The sequence below is a fragment of the Dipodomys spectabilis genome, unplaced genomic scaffold (genome assembly GCF_019054845.1).
Source record: "Dipodomys spectabilis isolate Male_0828 unplaced genomic scaffold, ASM1905484v1 ptg000054l, whole genome shotgun sequence".
NCBI classification, from domain to species: Eukaryota; Metazoa; Chordata; class Mammalia; order Rodentia; family Heteromyidae; genus Dipodomys; species Dipodomys spectabilis.
This window is the reverse complement of record NW_024870731.1, coordinates 8523494-8548815: the sequence shown is the minus strand read 5'-3', so window position 1 is coordinate 8548815 and position 25322 is coordinate 8523494. Positions and strand designations below refer to the sequence as shown.

At 38.3% G+C, this 25322-nt stretch overlaps 1 long non-coding RNA gene across 3 annotated transcripts in view; it reads left to right on the top strand.

Annotated features, from left to right (window-relative positions):
- The first annotated feature begins 2041 nt into the window (after positions 1-2041).
- The window catches only part of LOC122107947, a 35948-nt gene continuing 12667 nt past the window's right edge, over positions 2042-25322 (top strand). For all 3 annotated transcript variants that reach the window (XR_006147446.1, XR_006147444.1, XR_006147445.1), the window contains exons 1-2: positions 2042-2351; positions 24551-24603. This is a non-coding gene — a long non-coding RNA (uncharacterized LOC122107947). The remainder of the gene's footprint in view (positions 2352-24550; positions 24604-25322) is intronic.

Here is a 25322-nt window from a genome sequence, read left to right as displayed (position 1 = left end):
TGCAAGGCAAGCACTCTACTACTGAGCCACCTTCCCAGCTCTCTGTAGGTTTTTTATTTGCTTTCTTTTTGCAGTGCTGGAGCTTCATATGTGCTATATAAGTGCTCTACCACTAAGTTCAGTTCTAAAGTGTTTTTAAAAGTCTTTGTCATTTCTTGGAATACATTTCAAAGGAACTTTTTCATTTCAAGTGAACTCCAAGATATGGAAACAAGAGTTTTTATTTTGTTGTTTTCTGTTTGTTTTTTAATGGATTGTGTGAAGTTCTTTATTCACTTTTTTTTCCTTTGATTTATCCTCTGTCTCTGAGCCTCTTTGTGCTCTACTCCTTACGCCACAGTGCCACTTTCAGTTTTTGAGTGGTTAATTGGAGATAACAGTCTCACAGGGAGATTTCTGCCTGACCTGACTTTGAACCATGATCCTCAGATCTCAGCCTCCTGAGTAGCTTCACTGAGGTTTTTGATGTTGTTGTTTGTTTCTTGTTTTTTTTTGTGCTAGTACTAGGGCTTCTAGACACTGTCCTTTACCTTTTATACTCAAAGCTGGAGCTCTAGCACTTAAGTCACAGTTCCACTTCCAACTTTTTGGTAGTTAATTGGAAATAAGAGTCTCACAGACTTTCCTTCCAAAGTTAGCATCAAACTGCAATCCTCAGATTTCAGCCTCCTTAGTAACTAGGATTACAGGGATGAGCCACTGATGCTTGCCTCTCAACGTTCTTGTATCCAGCCATTAGCAAAGTGGATCGCACCAATCCAAGGCTTCAAGTACTTGTCTCTTGAGTTGCTAAATAAACTGAAAGATACTTACAGCTGATATCAAAACAGCATGTATCGGCACAGCATGGTATTTACAATAGCAGCAGGAAACCTGGATTCATAAGTAGGGAGTGTTTATGATTATTAGAGTTCCAGGACAAAACATGGAATTCAACACCAACTTTATACTACCAAGCAGAGTCAACATGTAATAGATTGCCTTCTAGCAATAGAGTAATGGCTATATTGAACTTAGTGTCTCTTCCTGCCAGGCAAGTGTTCTACCAATTGACCGATGGACTAGTAGACCTTTTTATCATCGTCTGTTTTTCAAATGAAGTCAAACATTTTTCCCAGGTAGTCTCAAACTGTGATGATCTTGTCTCTGCCTCTAAAGTAGTTGGGATTGCTGGTATAAGCACCATATCCATGTCCCTAAAAGATGTCTTGAATGCAGATTAATACCCTAAGGGTTCCCTAACTAAGAAGTAACTGATTTTGCTCAGAAAGCCAATGCTGGAACTTGAGTGAGTGAGGGCATCTGTCCAAGTACTCAAGACATGCCCACATGTAAGGGATATTTGACTGCCAGTATCTTTCTGCCATGGCTTTGTTTTCTAGTATTCTGTGATAGATTAGTGACATAGAGCACAGCAGGTTCAAAGCAAAGAAAGAATGAGTACAAGGGCATCTTAGATGATACTCTTAGAATTATTTATGTGATCCTGTTAATTGCTTTTAACCAGAACCCTGTGACCCTGTCAGGGAATGCCTACAGACGCCCATACTCCAAGACTTTTCACTGGAAATGTGGAATTGTCACCAACTTACTTTGGCTTTTCAACCTTAAATGCCACTTTAGAAATCATCTGTCTGAGGCACCCCAGTGGGTGAGACAATGAATCACCGTGCACACAGTCCCAGTTCTCATCCCTTTCCTGGAATCCAGGGGGCACTCTGTATACTCAACTTTACTCATCATCCCCCTTCCTTAAACATGGAAAAGTTCACATTCTGTTAAAGAAATAAATCTGAGAGGAAAAATGAAAGAATTTTTCATGACTTCCTTGAGCTCCTTTATTTTGTTAATGATATTTTCTACCCAAGAAGGTGTTGTTCTCTTGGGTCTTAAGGAATGCATGCTGTCTAATACCACGAAGGAGGAAGAAGACACCAGTGTTAAATTGGCCCACTTGAGAAACTTCGTCATCAACATAGACAAGTCTCGTTAGGCTAACTCAGTGGTTTTTCATCACAATCCTGTTCTTTTGGACCCACAGTCAAACCTCTTTTCTCAGACCTTGAAATCCTCCAGGGCCTCTCTGCAGGAGAGAAGTCAGAGGTTCTCTGAGAAAGATGCAAGAGAAACAAACGCCGTGACTCTAAAGTGAAGACTCTGTTTCCATGCCCTGCCCCAGTGTAGACCGGAGGCATGACAGACTGAGTGACAGAACAGATCGCAGGAATGCATTCCATTATCTTCGGAATCACAGACCCGTAAAACATCTGGCTTCCGGGTGCATCACCAACATGTGGGCCAGCAACTCAAATCTGCTTCGTTCTGACGGAAAAGACAGTATGCTTTTATGTGTAAGTTAGAGGGAGGGGAATTTCAGGGAGTTTCTCTTATTTTCTAAAGTGTCCTTTCTACGTTCTTATCATTCAGTTTCTTTCATTTACCAAATGAGATGCTTTCTTGTACAAAATGAGATTCGTTATTTATTTATTTATCTAATGATTTGTTTAGGTGCTGGCATGAAAAAAATAACTTTTAAATGTCTTTTGTTAATTGGTATTTAATATTATTGTTATGGATTGATTGTTTTGCCATTGAGCTAGCTCATGTCTGTGATTCTGTAATTCTAGTCAACTTGTGAGGAGAAGATAGGAAGACGACAGTTCAAAACCAGTCTCAACAAACATGCTGGGCATGCTAATTGAGCCACATAGTCCTACATAATTTAAGTGGTGGAACTAGAAAGATTGAAATTCAAGGCTGGTCTAAGATAAAAGCATGAGACCTGATCTAACATACAAACTAAAGTATAAAAGACTTGAGGTGTGGCTCAAAGGATAAGAGTGCTTGCCTAGACAGCAGGTGGTCCTGAGTTCAAATCCTGGTACTGCCAAGAGAAAAAGAAGCGAATGAAAGTCCAAAAAGTAGATATTAAATACCTCATAATACTCAAGTCTTGAAAGTTAAAGATCAATGTATGTTCCCTTTGAAACCTGTAGTGGAGAATCCTGGCAAGGGTTAGTCAGGGAGTTTTGAAACCTGATTGCTGAGAGAGGGATGGCATGTTAATAGAATAACTGAGACACAACAGGGTCTCCCTAACCCATATGCTCCACAGCTGTGCAAAGAGCCCAGGTGTGACCTTCCAAGGTCAGCATTCCCTTGTCCCATGTGTATAGAGACTTGGCAAGGCATAACCCAAGTTAATAGGCATGAACCCAGTTTTCCTGGACTGACCACTATGGCCACAGATAAGAGTTTGAGGATCTCAGGACCTCCAGTACAACACTTCTTCTTGAGCCTACTCTCCTAGAAGGTGCTATAATAAACCTGCTCCTGATTCAGTAGCTTTGTGCCACCTTTGAAGTCTTTCATGAAGAAGAGCTGTGTGGCCCTCCAGAACTGGTGGCCTGAATTTGGTGACACTTCCTTGCCTGTTTCAGCGTTCTGACATATTGTCAGCCATCTTTGCCTGCCCTTGGTCTCTGGTTGGTATCATTCCACTCTATCATCTTTTTTGTTGTTGTTGTAAGTTGTGGGGCTTATACTCAGGGCCTGGTCACTGTCCCTGGGCTTTTTCACTCATGGCTACCTCACTACCACTTTGGGCCACAGCCCCATTTCTGGTTTTCTGGTAGTTAATTATAAGAGTCTCACAGACTTTCCTGCCAGGGCTGGCTTTGAATCATTAACTTCAGATCTCAGCCTCCTGAGTAGCTAGAATCACTCCACCATCTTCACTGCCTGTTCTAGGGGCTTGAACTCTGGTTCTGGGTTTGGTCCATGAGACCAATTTGTGCTCAAGACTAGCACTTGAGCCACAACACTACTTCTGGCTTTTTCTGAGTAGTTTATTAGAGACAAGAGTCACATGGACTTTCCTGCCTGGGCTGGCTTTGAATTGTGGACCTCAGATCTCAGCCTCCTAAGTAACTGGATTACAGGCATGAGCCACCACACAGGACTTGTCTCTGTCCTAATTTCTCCTTTTTATAAGCATACCAGTCTTATTGGGTTAGAACTCAAACTAATGACCTCGTTGCTACTAGATCAATTCTGTAAGACTAATACTTAGTATTGAGAGTTCACTATGATGTTCTAGGGGTTAGGAATTTCAAGTTTCCTTTTGAGAGGCACAATTGAACTCAAAAAAAAAAAAAAAGGAATGGGTTGCAAAATCTGGGAACCATTGTGAAATTTTATTCACACACCAATTTTCAGGTGACTTGTTCAAAGAAGAAAAATACAAAATTCCTTGTCTAAATGGCAAAAAAAAAAAAAAGAAAGATCCATGAACCATTTTGACCATTTCTTCCTTGCCTCTCTTGCCAATATGGTCAATTTTAGTCTCAAAGAATTTTGTGATCTCTACAGGTTTGGGGAGAAGGAAGAGGCTCAAATAATTGATATTGTTCGAGATAAGGAGAATACATGAAAACGAATCATGTACCACTTAAGGACAGACTTTTATTAACTAGTCTGAAGAGAAGCATAGATCTTTTGAAATGTCACAAGATGGACATTGTAAAGTTTATAGAAAAATTAAACAATGGCATACAGTTGTGAGCTATATAAACACTTAATCTGGATTTTGTTGTTTGCTTAAACCACAAAAGAAATCAATTTTAAGCTAAATGTTTTGATCTGTGTAAATTTCCAGCTTCTTTGTATATTTGTTTCTTTATTTAGATCACTACTTAATGTTCTAAGAAAGTATAATGATGTGTAAAATGGCACTTTTATTCAAATTAATCCTGTGTGGATAATCTGTGGGATCTCTTCTAACATAGAAATTCCAAATAACATACATTTAAGACATTCACAATCAAACCCTTGTTCAGTTTTATGATTTTAACCAAAATGTAAATTCATCTGCATGGATATATATATTCATTTGCACACACATGTGTATATAGACATATGCACATTATTTATGTATTGATATATAGACAAGTATTTTTCCTGCACCGCCTTACAGAACGTATTTCAGATCTTATTATCTGGCATCATTTAATTCCTGTTACTTACAATATTGGGTTTCTCCTTTTATGAAGTCTTCAATTCACAAATTTCTTTCTCTCCTTCTCCCAGAGGAAATCCATCTACTCTTCATCGTAAGCAGTGACATGGGCTCAGACCACAAAGGAATGTTATTAGGAGCCAGGTGTCAGTGGCTCACACCTGTAATCTTAGCTACGAGATCTGAGGATCATGGTTCAAAGCCAGCCCATGCAAGAAAAGTCTGTGAGACTCTTATCTTTAATGAACCAATAGAAAACAGGAAGTGGTGCTGTGGCTCAAGTGCTAGAGCACTCGCCTTGAGCTGAAGCGTACAGGGACAGTGCCCAAGCTGATTTCAAGCCCACAACCAACAACAACAAAAAAGGAATGTTATTAGGACAAACACTGCTTTCCTGAGTGAAATCAGCCCTCCATCTCTGGATTACATTTTTTCCACTACTATCTTTCCTAGGCACTTGGTTCCAGTAACACAGACTTGATATGGAATGCCTGGTATAACCCAGAGTGGTTACTCTTCTCTACATTTTATTAAAGCTCCTTTCTTTCTCTCATGTTTACTTGCATATTACGTATAAAGTGCTTACCCATCCCTTCTAATGGAATTTTTTTTCCAAAGGGACCTCTCTAGTCTGAGTTAGGGTAAACACTTTTCTTTCAAGCCCTTCCAGTGCCCTGTGGATTCTAGCACCATAGCATCTACCACTGAAATAATAATTTGATTTTCAAACAGTCTGATAATATTTCTCCCTTCCTCAAATTGAAAAAGGGTAGTGAGTTGTACTTTCTTTTTTTTTTTTTTTTTTGAATAAGCACCTGCCAACCAAAAATGCTCCATAAGGTTTACCATTGAAGAGAGAACTTAGAGGCATAAAAGTAACCACTCTAGCTGTTTGTCAATCATTATAAGGAGAAGAAGCTGGTCTAGAAAATGGTTCTTGGTTGAAGCCATGTTGTATAACTTTGTAAAGAATCAACGCATTAAAAGCCAGGTGCTGGTGGCTCATGCCTGTAATCCTAGCTACTCAGGAGGCTGAGATCTGAGGATCATGGTTCAAAGCCAGCCAGGGCAGGAAAGTCCATGAGACTCTTATCTCCAATAAAGCACTAGAAAACCAGAAGTAGTGCTACGGCTCAAGTGGTAGAGAACTTGCCTTGAGCTGAAGAGCGCAAGCACAGCACCTAAGCCCAGAGTTCAAGCCCCATGACCAACAACAACAACAAAAAAAAGAAGAATCAACGCATTTGTTGGGAGCCTTAATGGCCATATGCCATAAATACACTGTTCCAGAAGTAAAATTAGGGGCTAAAAGGATGGTTCATGAGGTAGAGCACTTGCCTAGCAAGTCTAAGGCCCAGTTTTGAAACTCTATTACTACACAAACTGGAATAAAAAGAATTATGCTACTAATGGAACCTTAAAAGCACTTAATATGCATTAACTCAATTATTTTCAACCCTGACTGTACACAAGAGTGACCTGGGAGTGTTCTGAAAGTACAGGGCCAGGTCCCCAAACAAGGCAAAATCACTGCAGTGCTTACGTGGCTTCTGGGGGAGAGAAAGAGCCCTAGGAAACCCCCTGTAAGAGAATCCATTCATCTGGTTGACATGTTTTCACTGATGTTCCACAGAAGCTAAAATGTTTTCCATGTATGCACAATACAGCCAATAATCCACCAAAAGAGGCAGGGCTTTGCTCATTGTTCAGAAAGACATTGAGGCCCAAGCAGGATAATGGATTTTCTCCTGACATCTATGACACCAGGAAACTCCCAGATTTAAATTCAGGTTGATTAAAATCAGGGTTTATTCCAGCACCTCCCACTGCCCCTGAGACCCACGTCATAGGTAACTGAACTTCTGACCTCACTCCACAACTGGGTCTGAATTTGGTTGCCTCTCGGGTTAACAAACCACAGGAGATGTGTGTGTGTGTGTGTGTGTGTGTGTGTGTGTGTGTCCAATAGAACAGAAGGCAAATAACAATAAGGGAAATACAAGCAGACAAAACTCAGCTACATAGAGTAGAAGAAAAGCCTCTCCAGCAACTAACTGGCTTTCATTATACCATCTGCTACTTCTTGCACCCAAAGAATAGCCAGCCTCTTTCACTTCTATTTTCTTCCTGTTCTACCTGTTTCTCTTAACCAGCCTGACAAGCATGGTAATAGATATTGTGAGTCTACTCCTAAGATTAAACTATACTACCACAAGAAAAAAAGAAAGAAAAAAGAGAACGAAGGCAGGCAGGAAGTCAGATAGGTAGGCAAGCAGGAAAGAAAGAGGAATGAAAAAAAAAAGGGCATTGGTAGCCTAAACCTGTAACCTTAGCTACTAAGGAGACTGAGATTTGTAACATCTCAGTTCAAAGCCAGCCCAAACAAAAAAGTCCATGAGGATAATTAACCAGGCAAAAACGAGGCTGGAGGCATGGCTCAAGTACTAGAACAATAACCACCCAAGCAAGCCCAACCAAAATGAGAAGCCCTGAGTCCAAATCCCAGTTCTAGTTTAAAAAATAAAAAAGGAAAAAGAAGAATTTGACAGGTAAATATCATCTGTTGTCACACTGTCTTCTACATAAACATTCAAAATTTCATTAATTTGCATAAAATACTCATACACATGTTTCAGTTTTAGTCTGGATTTTATTCACTTAAGCCAACATCTCAAATTCCCTACTTAAAGATATACATTTTTTACTTTATTTTATCCTTCAATTACTTACAAATAAGCTAAACAACACTCACACTTTGAAATGTTCACAATTTTCTAAATAAAATAGCCTCTAACTGCACTCATCTTTCTAGATATTGTTTGTGAGTGACTGGAGAATTTGACAGATTTCTATGTTCTTAATACCATAAAGAAAATGTCTTCTTTTCTTGCACCAAATGGCCTCAAGCTTTTTCAGTTTCTTGCTTAGGTAGCACTCCACCAACTTAAATCATACCTTTGGCTTCTAAATACAACCCTCTAGATCTCAGCCTCCTAAGTAGCTAAGATTATAAGCATATGCCAATGGCCCTGGCCAAAAGATTTTGTTTTATTCAGTTCTGAGTAAACTGCTTATATTTTCTTGTTATCCAGTGATACTAAATTGTCTTATTTTTTGACTCATGATTATGCAAGCCACTGTTTTTCTATTGCTTCCTTTTCCACTAATTTGCCTATAGTGTATCTTCATCTTAATATAAAACATTTTTTTTTCTTTTAAATCAGTCTCCATACTTTCTGCCCTACGTGTCTCAGGTTCTTTGCTCTCACCTCTCATGCCCCATGTAGTTCCTGACTGCAGACTTCTTCCTCCAGCTGGCCCCATGCTTTTCTCTGTATTTCCTTTTTGAATCCTCACATCCTCCTTCTGCCTTCCAGAATATTGAAAACTTTCATCTGTTATCAACGCAAACACCTCTAGCCTTTTCCAGCTATGGTCATTCCTTAAATTTATTTCAGTGAAAATCTTGGGAGCAAAGTCTTTATACTCAGATAATCTTTATGTTATTCTGAAGTGAAGCATGATTTATTCTTGTGTGTTTGAAATAATAAATCTAACAAAAAAGTACCTTTGAATGTGATCTCCATAAATTAAGGTTTGTAGGTAATTATTGTTGTCTACATTGGACCAGACTAACTATTCCATTGAAATAATGGGCCTTCTAAATTGTATTTCAACATGAAGAGCATGATTTATTTGGGAGCATGGTGCTTCCGCTGGAATCTTCTGGGAATTGTTGATGAGAATTCTTTTCCTTTGCCTGGAATATGTGATTCCTCCCACCATAAAACCAGACAGTTAAAATTATGTTTTCCTCCTTCTTCTGTTGCAGAACTGACTTTGCACTTTAAGTCAACTTTCCAAACTAGCTCTCTAGATCTTGCTAGATAATGGTATTATTTTGTAAAGGATTCTTAGCTTTAAAAGCTGCACACATAAAAAATACAAACACCCTAAAGAAAATGTGCTGGTGCTGAAGACTTCTAATTACCTGCCAAAGAGATCTGGCTGCCTGCCATTCGTGGGGTGAGGATGGTAACTTGAGACAGAAATATAATGGATCAAGTGTCAGTTAAGCAGATCTCAGACATTCAATTGGAATAGACCATATTCTGTAGACCACAGCTTGCAATAGTTTAAGTCAGAAAGAATAAAGTTAATGCAAAGTTAAGACAGATATGACGTGGGTCGGCTAAATATGGAAAAGGGAGGACAAATTACACTGGAGGTATGGGATTAGCCTAGGCACACAATAACTTGATGGATGGACAAAAATCATGAGGTAGGAAGTCATGCCGTGGCTCAAAGGATAGAACACTCGCTTTGAGCTAAAGAGCTCAGGGACAGCGCCCCGGCCCAGAGTTCAAGGCCCACAAGGGACAAAAAAAAATTCATGAGGTACTGTAGTGATTAATTATAATAATGTCAAAATAATAACAATAAGGTCAATGGACTATTACTCAGTCATAAAGAAAACTGCAATGATGTCTTGAAGAAAATTACTGGAATTAGAGAACATCACATGAAGTAAAATAATTCACAGTGAAAGATAAATATTTGCATCTTCTTTCTCATAGGCAGCATCTAGATCTAAATAAAATGAATTACATGAGTAGACAATGGAGATAATTGGAGAGTGAAAAACTGGGAAGAGGGGATGGAAGAACACGACACAGTGGAAAGCACGTGATCAGAACACTTTATATGAATAGTGAAAATAGAATAGTGACATCTGTTAAAATTGCATAATTCAGTCAAGAGTAGGGAGGGTTAAGAAAGAGCAATAGATGGGGTGAATTTAATGAAACACCATTATGTCCATGTATGGAAATAACACAATGAAACCATTAATATACATTAATTGGAAAAAGAAATCACTCTGCACAGTACTAGAAGGATGAAATCAGTTCAGAGTAATATGCTTGGAACAAAGCCAGGCATGTACAGGATGCATTGCACTTTCAGAGACCACCATTGAGATCTATACAAGTACAAAAACAAGCACCCTCCCCCCAATTACAGTATTTTCATGATGTATCTCCAGTGCTGATATCAGGATGATATATAGAACCATTAAAAACATCCTGTGTTCATCATGGACATATTGCCTAATAAGATAAAGAACTGAAAACAATGAATTGAAGATCACCTGGGAAGGTCAAGCATTTTAGAAAGGTTTTAAGTAAGAGGCTGAATGTGTCTCCTTTTTAAGAGAATGGCTTCAGCCAGCATTGACATGGTGGTACACATCTGTGAGATCAACTACTTGGGCAGGCAAAGAGGCAGGAGGATTTAGAGCTCAAGATTTGCCTGGGGAAAAAAAAGGTAACTGACATCATCGAAAAAACAAAAACAAGCTGGGCGCCAATGGCTCACGCCTGTAATCCTAGCTACTTAGGAGGCTGAAATCTGAGGATCATGGTTCAAAACCAGCCCAGGCAGGAAAGTCTGTGAGACTCTTATCTTCAATAAAGCACTAGAAAATTGGAAATGGCACTGTGGATCAAGCGGTAGAGAGCTCACCTTGAGCTAAAGAGCATAGGGACAGTGCCCAAGCCCAGAGTTCAAGCCCCAGGACCGACCAAAAAAAAAAAAAAATGACGCCAAACACAGCTATAATCCTATTTGGAAGACAGAGATCATGAGACAAAAGGTCATAAGACTCCATTGCAACCAGTTGCTGGGTGGATGGGTACACACCTGTCATCCCAGCTGTGTGGGGAAACAAATAATAGTATCATGTGCAGGCTGTCCAGGGTATAACGTTAGACCCTATATCAAGAATAATCCATGAAAATGGACTGAAGGCATGGATCAGGTAACAGAGAGCTAGCCATAGCCTTTAGAGATTTTCCCATTGGATTTGGGGTAGGAAGGGTGGATTAGGGTGGTACTAAGGTTTGAATTCATGACCTTGTGCTTGCTAGGAGACAGCACTCTAGCACTTGAGCCACAGCCCCACAATCCAACCAGTAGAAGTTGATAAATGACAAGAGACATGTAGAGGTTTCAGGAGACAGGTTTTGAGTCATTCTTATCTGAAGTGCAACAGGTGAAGAGTGTCTTCCCAGCTAGGTGGCTGTATGTGGAACAATAATGTTGATCAGTTCATGAATAAAGAGAAGAGAGAAATGTCTTATAGCCATGGGACAAGAAAAGAATAAGTTCATATCAGGTATAGGGTTGGTGTACTAACTTGTATGTGGTATCAGCTGGTTTCGTGAGGTAAGAAAGAGGTAAGGACTCAGAAATAAGGCTCAGGTAATGAGTTTAAAATATAGAACATCACCCCATTTGTTAGGAAATGGAAAGACTTGGAAATAATTATATTAAGTGAAGTAAGCCAAGCCCAAAGAAACATAGGTCCCATGATTTCCCTTATTTGCAATATCTAGTATATGTATGAGTCAAGCAGAAAAGGCCAGATAAGGTGATGTTAGGAAAATGAACCACCCTAAGATATGTATTTTAAATGTTTTTTTCTTTCGTGCATTTGTTTCTAACGCAATTATAAGATTATTTCATTGTTGCTTTGTTTGTCCCTCCCCCACAGTATAACCCATGCTTTCACTGTATTTGATGTCGGTATAATTTGTGTAGGGGAAGGGGAAAAACAAGTCATTTAAATAAGGATACAGGTGGACCTGTTGCAACAATGAGAAGTACAAGTTATCATGTCAAAAACGAACTTTACAACTTGCGGGGGCGGGGGGGGTTGGGTGGGGGGGAGGGAGGATGGGAAGGGATGGGAAGGGTAAACAAAGGAGGAGGCTACAATGCTTGATAAGAAACTTACTATCTTCCCCGTGTAATTGTAACCCCTCTGTACAGTATTTTCACAATAAAAAAGAGAAAAAAATAAAAATAAATAAATAAAATATAGAACATCATATACTTAAATTTTCAAGATGTCATTGAAGACAGCATAGTATACTTATTTTTTTAGTGAAAATAGAGAAGGAGGAAACAAATGTTCCTGCGTTAGCACTGCTGTCTCTGAAAGGGCAGGTGGGAAAGAAGTAACAAGGGCATACACGAAGTTAGAGCTGGGGGAAAAGTAGGAGAGAATGGGATTTTAGCCCCTAACAGGCCAAGGCTTTAGAAGAGAGGGATTGCCACACAAGATAATGTCTGTGCATCATTTGAAGCTGGGGCTGAAAGTAAATTCTCTTCTCTGTATGCTCAGTCTTAACATCTGTTTGATTGTAGAGCCTACATCCTACGATGGCAGGCACTGGGAAGAGATGCAAAAATCAAGTCCCTGGCCTCTGAGTGTGCATTGTATTGAGGAAGGCGGAGTTACACAACATGACATTAGAACAAGGGCTGTAAAGCAGGTGCATCATTAGAATCACAAGGGGAGGACTAATAAGTGTTGTGGGGGATGGGCAGGTTAGGGAAGGCTTATTAGTGGGAGAAGAGTTGTAAGTGAAGGGTACAGGGTTTTACTTCTTAAGTCTTCTCAATCGTTCCAATGAGATTCTTCTCGTGAGATTTTTATCTCACAGCTGAATGGACCTTTCTGATGCCATGCAATGACTGACTTCTTTTGAAAATCTTACCTGTATTCAAAAAGATCATGATAGTTTAACATTTAGTTTTTAGAATGTATAGTGCCTTTGGTCGAAGATCAGAGCTTTCTCATTTGTATTGGAGTGGCGACTGCCTCGACCCGCAAGGATGATGCGACAACAGGTTCTTCTTTCAGGCGGTTTATTCAGGACCTTTTACAACATCTTCTCTCTCGCTTCTTCTGCCCGCTTCTTCCCGCTTCTCCTTCCCTCTGCCCCCGAGCTCCAATTATAAGCCTCCTGGATGGCCAATCCCGAAGCGCCACGTGGCATATACCTATAGGGCTGCAAACACGGAAGCAAACTAGGAGCCAAGTCATAGCCATATAAGCAGTTGTTTTTTACAGAGAGCACTAGTCACCGGGAAGACGGAAGGCGGGAGCCAGCGCCATCTTTGGTCGCAGCCGCGCCATGTGGCCGCGCCATTTTTGCGGTCGCGCCATTTTTGCGGCCGCGCCATTTTTGCGGCCGCGCCATTTTTGCGACCGCGCCATTTTTGTGACCGCGCCATTTTTGCGGCCACGCCATTTTTACGGCTGCGCCGTCTTTGGTCGTGGCTCCCGCAGCTCTCCACACTTTTAGAATTAAAATCATGATGAAGCCAAGCTCCTATGACTCATCTCTCTAATCCCAGGTATCAGGAGGCTGAGAGCTGAGGATCTTGATTCAAAGCCTGCCTTGGAAAGAAAGACCTTGAGACTCTTATGTCTAATTAATCACCCAAAAGAGTCTGGACTAGCTAGCCTTGAGCAAAAATAAGGCACAGAGACCAGACTCTTAAGTCCAAACCCCATAACCAGTCTACATTTATGACATACACATAAACACACACACACAGAGAAGGAGAAGGAGCAGGAGGAGGAGGAGGAGGAGAGTGAGGAGCAGGAGGAGGAGGAAAAGAAAAGGAGAAATAATATGATGAATGGAGTGACCATGATCAAGATGGGATTGTATTCATAAACTGCTTTGTAAACCTAAAGTTAATTTTGAAAATTAAAAATAAATACTTAAAAATTAAAAGATATATCCATAGTATCACTGTATTAACTAATTTTCACTAGCATTTGTAACAAACTACTATACGTTTAGTGGCTTAGCAACACAAACACTAACGTAATTACCTTTGACACAATAATGATTTTATTTATTGCATTAGTTAATGAGCGTGGGATTGGGTACTGAGCATGTGGCCAGGCTAGAGATTGGGTAGTCTCCTGTTATACCTATGGGGAGTTTGCAGATCATACACAGAACCTGTGCTACATAGTGTCTTCCTTAAAACAGATATGGGTTAAAGAAATATAAAATTAGATGGCCTTCATCTTCTCCTGAAGGTAAAAAAAATACAGTCTGTGGACTGTAGAACTGATTGAAAAATGAGAGATCCAAGTATGTGGAGATTTTTGAATGTGGAACCCTTATGTGGAAATTATGGTCCATTTGCTAAACAAAATACAAACAAAAGGCCTGAAGGTTTGTTTAGATGCAAGAGTCTTAACCAGCATGCATAAGATAGTAAATCCTCAGGTTCAGTCCCTTCCTGTAACACACACAAACATAATAAGCACACACAGGAAAGAGAAAGAAAGAGACACAGAGAAAGAGAGACAGAGGGACAGTATATCAGTAGAATGAATGTTAATGGTATGACAGTGCAAATGCAATGAGCTATAGCGTGTGGATCTTACTCTCTAAGGAGACTGTTTTTCTTTGGTAAGTTTCCAGTTTTGTTTTGTTTTTTAATTTAATTTTATTTTATATGAGAACATACTGTACAGAGGGGTTACAATTACATGGGCAGGATAATGCATACATTTCTTACCAAGCATTGCAGCCTCCTCCTTTGTTTAGCCTTCACCTCCCTTCCCAGCCTCCCCCCTCCAAGTTTCCAGTTTTTAAAGAGCCAAATTTAAAATTTTCCACATCATTTCAAATACATTATGTACATATTGATATACATATCACATCCTTCATAAGGCACTAGAAGAAAATCTGTTTTTGTATCTTTGATAGTTAATGGAGGATATATAAATTTCTTGGTGTTTAACAATTTCCTCTTGTCAGTGTATCCTCTCTTAGTTCTATACTCAAACTCCTCTGTCTCTTTTGTAGTGGCTCACGCTTGTAATCTTAGCCTGTAATCCTCAGGAGGCTGAGATCTGAGGATCATGGCTCAAAGCTAGGAAGGACAGGAAAGCCTGTGAGATTCTTATCTCCAATAAACCACTCAGAAAACCACAAGAGGCTCTGTGGCTCAAGTGGTAGATTGAAGTTACCTTGAGCTGAAGAGCTGAGGGACAGAGCCCAGGCCCAGAGTTCAAGCCCCAAAATCAACCCCCCCAAAAATAAATAAAAATCTTCCTCTCCTATGTTACAAGATTACCTGTGATTAGAATTTGGTTCCAACCAGAAGTCTTAACATTTTCCAATTCTGGGGATTAGGGAATTAAAGCTCACTCTTCAGTCTATTTAGATCACTCTCTACACTACTTATCATATTTTGTGCCTGTGTCTATAGCATGTTATAGGAATATAAATCACTTGTTCAAAAATATAAACACTGAATGGACAAAACCATGGAGACATCAAAGACAATGAGTAAAGGAAGATATAGAAGAAGAAAAGCTAAAAACCATACCTGAAATAAAGAAAATTTTAGAGCACACAAAGAATAAATATTAAAGAAATTGACATAAGAACCCTCATAACCAAGTGAAATGAAGAATGAAACAAAATCAGGTGCAGGCATCCCACGCCTGTAATCCCAGCTACTCAGGAAGCTGAGATCTGGAGGATTATGGCTTGAATCAAGCCCAGGAAAGCAGCCCTTGAGACACTGTCTCAAAAATAATCAACAGCAAGAGAGATAAAACCACTTGTGTCCATATCTTGGGGTTAATTTCGCTTAGCATCATCTTATATGATCATATGTACATAGCTTTTGACCATTTCTACTTGTTTTTAATGTACTTATAGTGTATTATGTGATTTTTTTTTGTTTATTTTGTATGTTGTTGGTATAACCTCTGTTTTCATTGTATGTGATTCCAGTGCCTTACGTTCTTCTAATTTGGGGAGGGGAAGGGAAATAACAAAATGCTGAAATAAGGAGACAGGTTGACCCACTGTAATAAAGTGATGTACAAGATACAATGTTGAAAACAACTTTACAACTTGGTGAGGGAGGGAGGAGTTGGGGAGGTGGAGAGGGAAAGGATGGTAGGGGAAAAACAAAGGAGGGGGTAACAATGCTCGATAGGAAATGTACACATTACCTTACTCATGTAACTGTAACCCCTCTGTACAGTATTTTTACAATAAAATATATATTAAAATAATAATAGAAAGCAGAGCTGGAAGTAAGACTCAAGTGGTAGAGGTCCATGGTGGTCACACCTATAATCCTAGCTACTCAGGAAACAGAGATCAGATTATTGCAGTTCAAAGCCAGCCCAGGCAGAAAAATACTTGAAACTCTTATATTCACTAAACTACTCAAAAAAACTGGAAGAGGAGTTGTGACTCAAGTGGTAGAGTGCTAGTCTTGAGTAGAAGAAATTCAGGGACAGTGTCCAGTCCCTGAGTTCAAGTCTCAAGAATGACACACACACTCAAAAAAATGTGAGGCCCTGAGTTCTTGGTACTAACACAAACACACACACACACACACACAAAAGCTACTGAAAACAAGACAATTTTGAAGGAGTAGGCAGGCACTCAAAGAACACCATCCACATTTATCTTCCTGGAGCCATCTACTAGAGGGTAAGCTTTAACCAAGAGATAGCGAGGGAAGCTTTGACAAACAGATTGCATTAGTCAGCCCTTGTTGCTGAAAGGAAATACCTGAGATAAGGCAGAGTAATAAGAGGAAATGTTCTATGTGATTTTTTTTGTTTCCTTTGTATGTTCTTCCCCCTATGGTATATCCCTTGTCATTGTACTTGATTTTTGGTACTCTATATCTTGTATATACATTTGTCTAATTTGGGGAGTAGAAGAGGAATAACAAAATACTGAAACAAGGTCTCAGGATGACCCATTGCAACAAGGATACCCACAAGACAGTATATTGGAAATGAACTTTACAACTTCATGCAGTGGGGGGGGGAGGGGTAGTGAGGGAGGTGAGGGAAGGGATAGTGGGAAAACAATAAGGGAAGGGGTAACAATGCTGGACAAGAAATGCACTCATTGCCTTACTCACGTAACTGTAACCCCTCTGTACAGCATCTTTACAATAAAATAAAGTTTAAAAAGGAAATGTTTATTTGGGCTTGTGTTTTCAATCAGGTTAATTAACCCTTTTGCTTTGGAGCCTGTGGCTAGTCAAGACATAGCATATTGAGAGTGCATTGTGGAAGAAGCTACTGACCTTATGGTGGCTAGGATACAAAGTGAAGAAGCAATGATCCCAAATCTGCATCTCCAGGAACCTAAGAACTTTCCACTAGGCTGAAGCTCTTAAAGGTTTCCTGGCCTCCAAACAATGCCACAGGCTGGAGACCACACCTTGAACAAATCAGTCTTTGGGGAACACTTATTAAAGTTACCATTCAGATATGGTTTCAATATAAAATTAAATCAAAAGATAGAAGAACAATGTGTATACATTATACATTGTTCTGAAATAAAAAGAATGCAACTATAAATGAGCTAAGGAAAGCAAAATAAACCATAAACGATTGAAACAGTTAAAAATGGCCAATCACATATAAGTCAGTAAGGAAGAAGAGAATAGGTTATTAAAATCACATGAGCAGATATAAACATAAAATCAATCTATAGCAAACATCAAATTTTCATCAATAACCGAAGTATTCCAAGCAAAGAAGACATAACAATACAGAAACACTAAGTATGATGTAATACAAATAGACGTTATGAAATAATACACAGCTCAGACCAAACATGTATCAGTCATACGTGTTGATAGAATATATTATTTGCAGTTGAAAGACAGACATTTTTAAATTGGCTTATAAAGAAACATCTGCTTCTATGTATTCATAAGAGGGTCACTTCTGTCATCCCAGCTACTTGGAAAGCAGAAATAAGAGAATCAAGAGAATCATGGTTTCAGTCCAGCCCAGGCCAAAAATAAATAAATAAATAGCAAAGCTTTTTTCTTAAAGTACACTTGGACATGATAGATTAAACAGGACTAGCCAGGCACTGGTGGCTCATGCCTGTAATCCTAAACATTCAAGGGCCTGAGATCTGGGGATTGCATTTCAAAGCCAGCCCAAACAGGAAAGTCCAGGAGACTCTTATCTCCAATAAACAACCAGAAAACCAACCGAAAGTGGTGCTGTGGCTCAAGTGAATGCTGGCCTTGAGCTGAAGAGCTTAGGAATAGTGGCCAGGCCCAGAATTCAAGCCCTACAACTGACAAGAAACAAAAAAACAGGTCTCAAAAACATTCACATAGAGAGGTTAAAGGAGGAAACACTTAAAAGAGAATCAGAAAGACTCAATAGCTATGAGCATATGATCGTATAAAATGATGTGTATAGAAACTAACTTCAAGAAATGAAAATGAGAGATTGTTTATTTTACTTTTGTGTTTTGTTTTTCTTTTTCTGTTTTTCCCCTTTTGTCACTTCTTTTGACTTCTGTGCTTTCTGTCTTGTATGTAATTTTATTTGATTTGAGGAATATAACAGGAAACACAGAAATGGTGGCCCAAAGGATGAATTAATTTTACAGTGACACTCCCTAGACACTACCTTGAAAATGAACTATACAACTTGTGGGTAGCAAATTGGGAGGGAAAAAAAACTGAGGAAAATGAAAGACAAGATGACACTGTTCAAAAAGATAGGTACTCAGCACCTGACTTATATAACTATAACCCCTTTTCCATCATCTTTATGATAATTTTTTAAAAATAGAACAGGCTGGGCATTCTAATAGCACATACCTGTAATATCAGCTATGTGAGAGGTATAGGTAGGAGGATGTAGTTTGAAGTTGGTCCAGGCAAGAAGCATGGCATACCATCTGACAAGTAGGGAAATCCAAACCCATCTATGGAAATGAAAACTTTTTTCGGGGCAGGGAGGCTTGCCACAAGCCATGGTATTCACCTTCTGATAACTGGTCTAAGCATGTACCTGCAACCCCTCCCGACTTTCTTTAGTTTAAATTTGTCTTGGTTGGCTTATCAGCATTGTGATAATTGCTTTTTTCCCTCTTCTATGCCTTTGTCCCTTGTTTTTACCTCTTTTGAATGACTATACTTTATGTATTTCTCCCCATCTCTCTTTCCTTTTGATCATATAGGATTTGAACTCAGAGCCTGGCAAGCACACTACTGCTTATTCTATATACCCTTAACCCTTTCTACTCTAGATTTTCAAATGCCACCTACTTTGTCTTTTGAGTATTGTTAGTGTATACTTGTCTTAGACTTCAGCTCTTGCATTATGTATTTATGCAAAATCCATTTAGCCACGGGGAGCTTTTGAAATTCTCATTACTATTCCATGGGGGGAAATTATAAACTTGTTCCTGTTCAAACAAACTCTGAGAGAGTTGTCTGAGATCCTGTACATTTTAATTATTGAATCTGAACCTAACCATAATGTCTCTCTTCTCCTTTCTAACATCTGGTTGATTCAGACTAAATTGTCCCACAAATTGCTGTATTTCATTAATACTGTTATATCCTATGGCCTGTTTTGTTTTGCTTCTAGTGGTCTTTCTTTCTTTCTTTCTTTCTTTCTTTTTTTATATATAAAATAATATTTATTGAAGTGAACTCCAGGAAATGTAAACAAGAGGTTTTTGTCTTTGTTTTAAAAAAAAAGAATAACATACCTGTTGAAAATCTAGTTGTAGGGGCTGGGAAGATGGCTCAGTGGTAGAGCGCTTGTCTTGCATGCCTGAGACCCTGGGTTCAATTCCTCAGCACCACATAAGCAAAAAGAAAAAAGCCGGAAGTGGCGCTGTGGCTCAAGTGGTAGAGCTCTAGCCTTGAGCTGAAGAGCTGAGGGACAGCACCCAGGCCCAGAGTTCAGGCCCTACAACCGGACCCAAAAACAAAACAAAAAAAAAGAAAATCTAGTTGTATGTACACACATTGGGCCAAGCCTCCATCAGGTGGCTCTCTAAAGCGTATTCCCTCCAGCTTTAAACACATATAAGGATGATTCCAATGTTCTTTCTTTCTAGTAACCAATGTGTGAGTCTAGATTACTTTGTTTAATTGGATCTTATCATGCTGCTTCATATTTACTTGATTTTTCCCAACTGGTTATTGTTAATCAATGCTATACATTCTTTTTTTATTGTGAAAATACTGTACAGAGGGGTTACAATTACATGGGCAAGATAATGAGTACATTTCTTATCAAGCATTGTAGCCTCCTCCTTTGTTTCCCCTTCCCATCCCTTCCCATCCTCCCCCTGCCCCACCACCCAATCCTCCCCGTTCCCCCTCCCCTTCTTTCTTTCTTTCTTTCTTTCTTCTTTCTTTCTTTCTTTTTTTGTTGGTCGTGAGGCCTGAACTCTGGGCCTGGGTGCTGTCCTTAAGCTCTTCAGCTCAAGGCAAGTGTCCTACCATAATATTATGTCTGGTTTTCTGGTGGTTAATTGGAGATAAGAGTCTCACAGACTTTCCTGTCCTGGCTGGCTTTGAACAGAGATCCCTAGATGTCAGCCTCTTGAGTAGATAGGATTATAGGTGTGAGCCACATGTGTCCAGCTGCTTCTATTGATTTTAAATGAATGTGTGATCAGTTTAGTTACAACTACATTATCTGATGGTTTAATACCTATAGAATTTCCAACTAGCAAACTATGGATGGTAGAATCTAAAGAAAAATATGGGGTCTCAATGCTGACTAAAAATTGAAAACACTCATAGAAATGATAGAAGTTGAAAGAATCACATTAAAAGGTACAAGCTGTTTGGATTTTACAAGAAGATTTGGAAACAATTTTGCCCAAAGAGTTTATAGGAATTATGAACTCACCTAACTGAATAATTTATTCATGGAAGCATAAAGCAGCAGCAATAGAATGCAGATCTTGGAGTCTTTTTGACTTTGAGGTCTAAACAATGATAACATGCAATAAGGAAACAAGTGTTTTGTAAATATGAGTTTAATCAACCTGTCTTTATTTCACCTATGGACTAATTTCTGTATGTTGCATTAATGTAGTGCAAATTTAATATGTAATTTGGTAAATATTATGTCATATTTCTAAATCACTTAGATATTTTTAATGAAATTGATTAGAAAACTACTGCTAGCATGACCAAGACATTTTCAAAAGTGAGATTAAATAAATATGATATGAGCATGGCAAAAGTATACATACAACTAGACCAGAGAGGTAAATGACAAAACTGATCATAGTATACATAATACAGGAATGTTCTTGACAATGAACAGGGATTAAAAACACACATGCAAACTGAATCCATTGAGTGAGACGTGTTGTCCTCATGATTGACATGTCGAATTGAAACTCCTTAAAGATAGTAAGTAAATAAATAGTAAGTAAATACAAAGAATGAATCTTAAAATCTTCTGGTAACTTTTAAGAGCAATTTTGAATCAGTTGAGATTTTCATTTGTGCTAACCTGGGGCTTGAACTAAGGGCTTGGACACTGTCTCTGAGCAGTTTTTCTCAAGGCTAGTACTCTACCATGTAAGTCAAAGATTGACTTCTGGCTATTTTCCTCAAAACTCAACCTCCTAAGTTGCTAGGATGACAAGCCTTTGTCAAAGGCACCTGGCCGAAGAATTTTTTTTAATCAAATAGTGAACTTTGATATAAAAAAATATGGTAACTTCTGCACCTTGGGCATTCCTCATAATTGAGCACACATTATTGTATTATTCTCCTAATTCCTGCATACAATGAAGTCAAGATACATTTCTGGAACTAGATGTTATGGATAATATGTCTTGATGGTGAAAACTAAAGAAGAATTTTAGAAATATATTTGTTGGTTTCCATATAGTGTTTATTGATAGATATATAGATTCTGAGAGATTTTACCAAAGACTATGCTCACTCAATTTATAAAACAATGAAGTTAAACAATGGTTAAAACACTAAACCTAAACAAAACAGATATCCTTAGCTCTTAAATACTTTGATTTGAAAAATAGTCTTTGAAATCATTTTCTTGATTTTTATGAAGATTATCAGTGAAACTCATTAAATGCAAAACACATTTCGTTCATATATTTTCCAAATGCTAACTAGACTGCTTATCAATTTTATATTCCATCAAGAGGCTAACTGTAAATTTTAGCATGCTCAAGTCTATGAATTGCTACTGACCAAAGGAAATGAAAAGATCTTACCTGTCACATGCTCTGTAAACTTATGTATAATCTTGCTTAAAAAGAAATGTTACTTGCTTCCTTCAATATTGAAAATTTTGCAATGAATATGTATCACTTATTGATTTCCTCAAAGCATTTCAAGTCACGTAATGATACTTTCAAATATATTAAAATGTAAGAGAGAATTTCATGTTCCTATATTATGACTCTCATTGATGTCTGTCCTAGGAAAGATGTTAAAATATTTACCTATTATTAAATATTTCAGAACTTAAGGCAAGAAAAATGTTCTGTTCACACACCTTTACTAAAACTAATTTATTTCTTTGATTTCACAAAAAGTTTAAATTATATCTGTATATTAAACTTACTTTCTCAAACAGATGAAATTCAATTTGGGTCTAAAAGATTAAAAATGTTGGATATTTTAGATCTCAATACTCTACACTATGAATTTATATAAAAGGCCTGATAAGCAAATAACTCATACACTGAAATGAACACATACATTTCAGATTGTAGCCTTCTAGTAGCTTCATAGTCTTATTATTGTTTTAGTTTGGATTCTAAAGTCAACTTGTGATCCAGGGCAAATTTCCTACTAAGGAAGGTTCTAAAGATGTCTACTACCAGAGGAAGGTCTCTGTGATACACTCTATAATTAAAGACAAAGACATCATGCACGTCTACAAATATATTCCAAAATTAAAATCACTCATTTGTATAATACAATTTTAAAATATACAATAAATAATTTTCACTTTAGGAAACTGGTGGATAGCTCAGTGGCAAAAGACACGCTTAAAATTCACAAGGACTTGAACGTCATCTTTGACACCAAACAGACAAAACGATTACCCTTTTTCACTTCTTCAGGGAATAGAAAGAAGGGACTATACTCATGTTTGGAAAATTCTTATGAAGGAGAATTTGTATATTTCACATGCCAGTAATGTGTCAGGATGCAAATCAGAAATCATTTGCCACTTCTGAGCCTCCAAGATGTAATTCTATGAATCTATCAGAAAGAGGGACATTAAAAAATCATATTAAGTGAAGTAAGACAGACCCCAAAGAAACATAGGTTCCATAATGTCCCCCATTTGTAATAATTAGTATATGTCTAGGATAGTTCCAGCAGAGGTTCACCATAGCTCAATAGCTGTATGCATATGAACAGATAAAATGAACTACAAAATATGGAAACAAGAGGTTTGTTTTAAATTGTACTCTGTGAAGTTACTTCTTTTTTTCTTTCATTTTTTCCTTTGGTTTATTCCCTGTTGTCACTGTTTTTTATTTTGTCCCTGTGTCTTATATATATGTTTATCTGATTTGGGGAAAGAAGGGGGAATAACAAAATGGTGAGACCAAGGACAAAGGTGAACCAATGCAACAGCCATACTCATAAGACACTAGGTTGGAAATGAACTTTACTATTGGAGGGTAGGGGAGCCAGGGAGGGAAAATGGGAGAAAATGAGGCAGGGGTTAACACTGACAAGAAATGTACTCATTTTCTTACTTACATAACTAAACCCTCTGTACCTCATCTTTACAATAAAATAGAATATATATTTTTTAAAGAGAATACGATCAAATTATCAAAGACATGCTGGTGTAGACCAGAAGCCTCATCAGGGGTGAGGTTCAGAGTTTACGGTATCACCCAACCTGATGGTAAAAGAAGTCCTCTCTATAAATAGGCAGAAGCATTACAGTAGCTTTAAAATGACCCATCAGAACACATGAGACCATTCCATAGAAGGGATAGTAGAGGAAAAACAAAGGAGGAGGTAACAATGCTCAACAGGAAATGTACTTATTGCCTTCCTCATGTAACTGTAACCCCTCTGTACACTATTTTTACAATAAAAATATAAGTAAAGGAAAACTACAAGGAAGAAAACTTAAGTTACTTAGGTTACAGCCAGCACAGGGTAGAAGATAGATTGTTGTGAAGATGGGAACCACAAATATCGTATTTATAATCATATGATCCTATGGGACTAAGAAGAGGCTTAAACTTGGGCACATTTAAGTGTCTAAAACTATGCAATTAATCAAAATTTTTATACTATTCCGATCCTATATGTAGACATGTTGGTTCTTTTAACCAAATTTCCTTTTACTCATTGGAAAGTTGTGTCTTAGCTCTCCTGTTGAAGTCTCCTTGGTATGTGGTTTGATAAGAATGACCCTAGCCAGAGACCAATTGCTCATGTCTATAGTCTTAGCTACTCAGGAATCTCAGATCAAAGCCAGCCTAGACAGGCAAATCTGTAAGACAGTTACCTTCAATTATTAACAGGCAAGAGGCTAGAACTGGAGGTATGGCTCAAGTGGTACTGTGTCAGCCATGAGGGGAAAAAACAAAGAGAGTGTAAGACACTGAATTCAAGCCCCATTACTAGAAAAAAGTATCCTTTTCTAGCCCTAGAGTTGATGTGCCAATCAGAACATTCTATGTCCAGTCCCAACTATTAGATACAGTTTACTTGGCTCTTATAAGGCAAATACAGGCTTATGGAATGTATTTACTAGAATTGTTAGGCAATGTCAGGCCTCTGTGACCTTCTTGTGAACTACCTGGGTGATTCTGATCGACACCAACATGTCTTTGATAATTTGATATTCTCTTTTTTTTTTTACAGTTGAATTGTATTGTCAAGGTGATGTGCAGAGGGGTTACAGTTACAAACATAAGGTAATGAGTACATTTCTTGTTAAACAGTGTTACTCCCTCCCTCGTTTTCTCCCACTTTCCCTCCTCCTAACTCCCCTCCCCGTACAAGCTGTAAGGTTCATTTCTAACATAGTGTCTTGCAAGTATCACTGTTGTGTGGGTTCACCCTTTGTACTTTGTCTCACCATTTTGTCAATCCCCTTCCTTTCCCCAAATGAGAGGCAGTAGGGCAAAGGTAGCACAGTAGGACCGAGCCAAGCAGTAAGGGAAGGAAGTGATGGAATGGAGCAAGAGATGGTGTGGATGAGGTGGTCTCACTCATAGTCAAACCATTGAAAAAAGATGGTGAATACAATTGCTAGACATTTGCCAACACATCTGTTTTGATTTCAACAGTTTAGATTTTACTCCAATGATATATGAAGTAGCCTTCATCTATATCCATGAGTCTTGTAGGACAGTCCTCTTCATCTTCTGATTAATAAAGGTTGTGGCCTGTAGGTTCTTATTTCTTTCAATTTTTTGCTATATTTCTAAGACTTGTGTTTATTTGGTAAGCGCTCTACCACTGAGCCACCTTCCCAGCCCACTTGTGTTTATTTGGTTGTAAGATGATTAAATGTTTCTGGCCATAACGTCTTCAATATGAACTCCTTGGTATGTGTCTTTATCTACTTTGACCTCAAGCTCTATCTAATATTCTAATTCCTTTCCTTTTGTTTGCATTTTCCTATAATAAC